Raw genomic sequence first — 4,264 nt, forward strand, 5'->3', positions numbered from 1 at the left:
TGAAGAAATGTGCATCGATATCGCGAGTGAAGGCACGAATAAGTCGCAAGAACGCTGTCGACATCGCAAAGAATGACTCTCTGTCCTGCGTCTCCGAAACAGGCGCCGTCGCTGGAGATTTCTCCGGGCCGCAGGGACAATTTCTATGCAATATCGAACGCAATGAAATGATGACCAAGCAGAAGAACGATCCCGACATCGGAATTATCTACGAGTGGCTGATCGAGTCAGCAGACAGACCTGATCGAAGCCGGGTTCACGACAAAAGTCCAGCAGTGCGTAATTTGTGGTTACTGTGGAAACAACTACAGATAATTGATGGAGTACTGTACAAGAGGAATTATACAAACAACAGGCTGACAACGAGTTTACAGCTCGTCGTCCCGGCAAGTCTTCGTGATGAAGTCATGAAGGCCAACCATTCCTCAAAAATGTCTGGCCACCTGGGAATTAAGAAAACTTTGAGCAAAACATCACGAGGTTTCTACTGGTTTAACATGAAGCAGTCAGTGAAATTATATTTGGCTAACTGCGTATCGTGTGGAGCGAGGAAGAAGCCGACGACCAAACCACGAGCTCCACTCGGTGAATACACGCCTGGGTCGCCGATGGATCGCGTCGCAATGGACATATTAGGCCCATTTCCGACCAGTGCGAAAGGGAACCGATACGTACTCGTCATTGGTGATATGTTTACCAAGTGGACAGAGGCCTACGCCATCGCGGACCAGACAGCCCCGACAATCGCGAACGTGATCGTGCATGAGTTTATAGCTAGATTTGGAACGCCCTTAGAGATCCACACGGACCAAGGGAGAAACTTCGAATCCGACCTCATGCACGAGCTTTGCCGACTTCTCGAGATTACCAAAACACGCACTAGCCCTTACAGACCTAATTCGAACGGGATGATCGAACGGTTTAACAAGACGCTTGTCGACATGATTACGGCGTTCGTCGACAAGAAACAGACGAATTGGGACGAAAACCTATCCCTCCTTACGTCAGCGTATCGCAGCACCGAGCACGAATCAACCCGATTTTCTCCGAATTTTCTTATGCTCGGTCGTGAGGTCCGAACGCCAATCGAGGTCGCCATGGGGATAGGACAGCCAGATGACGACAACGGTGGTCATCTCCCTAACGAACACGCAGTTGGATTAGTCTCCGCGATGACCGACGCATCGAAATTAGCCAGAGATCACCTCGGAAAAGCACGGGAACGACAGAAAAACGACTATGATGCCAGGATTTCTATCAATAACTTCAAAGTGGGTGATTTTGTTTATTATGTGGATTCTACACGAAAGAAAGGACTATCGCCTAAGCTTAATCCCAATAAATTTGTTGGTCCATGTGTCGTTGTCCGAATTCATAACGACGTCAACTTCGAAATTCGGACAAGTGCCAAATGTAAGGGGAAAACGTTGCATCATGACAGACTTAAACCATACATCAATAACGACATACCACAGTGGGCCATGAATTTGTCGCAAAGAGTGAAAATTTTGGATCCGAACATGCGACAGACTGGAACCCAGACTAATGTGAAGGACATAATGACCCCAAGGAGATCAACTCGAACCCGCCGGCCCCCTCACCGTTTTGGTCACCCTTGACGACAACGATCGCAACGACACCTGCCCCTTCCGTAACGACGACGGTTTCAGTCACGGCAACCGCCGGAAGGCCATTGCTTGACGAAATGGAGTAATTCAAATCATCGGACTCATGTGCGATTTTTTTTTTCTTTTAATATCCACGAGGAAACTCTAAAGGGAAAATATAATTATAACCATCGTCTGTTTGTTCTGCTCTGATGTTCGAAGTTGGATTATACTTCATTCGAGAACTGACTCGTGATCATGATCCCAATTGGTTCGGAACATTGAATTTGTTTCGAGTGAGAAACACCACTTTTGGACAATGAACTCATGCATGTTGACCAAAAGGGACAAATAATGACTTTGTGCATTTTATCATGTTTACCTGAAACGTGGAATGTTTATGCACTCATTTTGGAGATTAACATGTTTGTTTTAATGATTATACGTTGTTCGCCCACACATTGCAGATGTTATTTTCTATTGTATGCACTATGTCTTTATGTTGATTTGCATGTAGTAACGGTTATTTGCTCAAGATTTTATCAGTGCCTATAATATTTTGCTGCAAGTGACAGATCCACATACTTTTTCTTGTCATTTTTATTTTGTTTCCGAAAATCGAAAGAAGAAACGACTCAATTGGCTTTCTCGTATGCATTTTCAGCAAAACTGTGCTATGCTGCATCTGCCGAAATCTTGCGGAAAGGGAAAATCCAAAATCATCCAATTAAGTGTGGATGGAAACGGTATTTTCGTCCATCCATGTTTGCGCACGTTATCTTGAATATTTCTTCCCCCCCCCCCCACTCTCTCCAATCTTCTGCCCCTTTGCTGTCCTATCTTCTCTCCTTTCCACTATAATCTATAATCCTACTATATTTCATATACCGATGCGGGGTTATACGAATTGTTTGTTTTGTTTAAAAATTTGTTTTGCTATAATCGCTTTTGATTGTCGAATCATGATAAGTCATTAATTTTGCATTATGAACGAAGCCAATCATTTTTTAACCTATGTATTCTGCCTTTTGTGTTTACATGTTTTTGTTGCTGTTACTAATGTTAGTCCGTTAGTCAAGATTTTAATGTGAAAAAAAATGGTAATCGCTATAAAAAAAAACAAAAAAAACGGACAGATTGCAGATTGGTTCAAATAGTTAATGGTTTGTTTTGCTCGTGTTTGTTATGTTTTCGAGCACATTTATTCTTGTTTGTTAACTACAAAATGGATAAAGTTTGATATGTGTCGTCATGTGTACTTTTAAGTTTGTATTTTGTCCGTTTTACATATTTTATTTTGCGTTGAAACTTTCGTGGTGGAAACTTTCATTTTTGTTCACTTCCAGAGGCGAAATTCATATGTGTCCTTACTACGTTGTCTTGACCACGTTTTTTTTTTTTTTTTTTTCTTTTTTTCTCTTTCAGACACCCATGATTTATCGCCCCACGCCATTACACAGGTGGCCCGGGTAGGGTGAAATGTAGGCAACGTTATGTCATTTGCGAGAGGCTGAGCCTTGAATCGCACTCCCAACACTTGAGATAGGCTAAAGCGCAGAGTCCGACATTCCTTAAAATGTATCGCATGTGCCCGATTTTACTTCGGTCAGTTTCCTCCGCTTTCTTCTCAAAAATAAAAAGTTGACCAAGGACACACTGTTTTGCCTCTGCCGTGATACAAGTTTGCTGACTGGCATGTTCTCGTTTTATTTCACGTATGCCACGTTGTCCCCACCTTGCGGAGGGCAGTGGTGCCTTTGTATTTTATGACTCGATGCCGTGTTCTGACTTTCTCATTTTTATTTTTACTTGAACATAACGATTGTTTCTTATAATCTTTGTTGTAAATTTTGTACATGCAGTTACACTTGTTCGTGTTTTTTTTTTTTCGTTGTAGTATATCGATGAAGTTCGTGTATATCAAAATGTTGGTACCAGCCTATTTTTCAGTGTCAACTAAATTCTTTCCTTATTCACCGCGGATTTTTATCTAAATTTTCTCAAAAGCCATTTTTTCCCCATCTCGCTCTGGTTTAGGAGTTCTGATTCAATTGGCGACAAAAACAAACAATTATACCAAAAAAAAAATAAGTGCATCAGAATTTTACATTGCGATTCAGACGTGTTCATCTAAATTGACAATGCTATGTTAATATTACTTAGTTTTCAGCATAGAACCTACATCTACCGAAAAAAAAAAAAACTCTTCCAAAGTTATTTTTGATATTCGAACCTTTCATCTTAATCCATGATCGGGGACGATCATTTTTTTTTTTTTTTGGAGGGAAGCATGTTATTTTTGATATTCGAACCTTTCATCTTAATCCATGATCGGGGACGATCATTTTTTTTTAGAGGGAAGCATTGTGACGGTTTTTGAAATAAGAATAATGCTGCATACGATTATGTTGTACGTGTACCACTATTCACCTATATTCGCCATGTGTATTCACGAACCCTGTTTGACCCCTTCGATGTGATTGTTAAATGCTGACACCATCATGTTTCGAACTGCTATGCTGACACCATCATGTTTCGAACTGCTACAGTTTCATCTAATAGTGCATCCCTGATCTGATTCTCCATCCATAGAACTAGTTCTGCCCGATACCAAATAGCTGGTCCAGTTGCATACTCACTAGATCGGTCCGCCCTGA

Source organism: Diadema setosum, chromosome 4 (assembly GCF_964275005.1).
Source record: "Diadema setosum chromosome 4, eeDiaSeto1, whole genome shotgun sequence".
Classification (NCBI taxonomy): domain Eukaryota; kingdom Metazoa; phylum Echinodermata; class Echinoidea; order Diadematoida; family Diadematidae; genus Diadema; species Diadema setosum.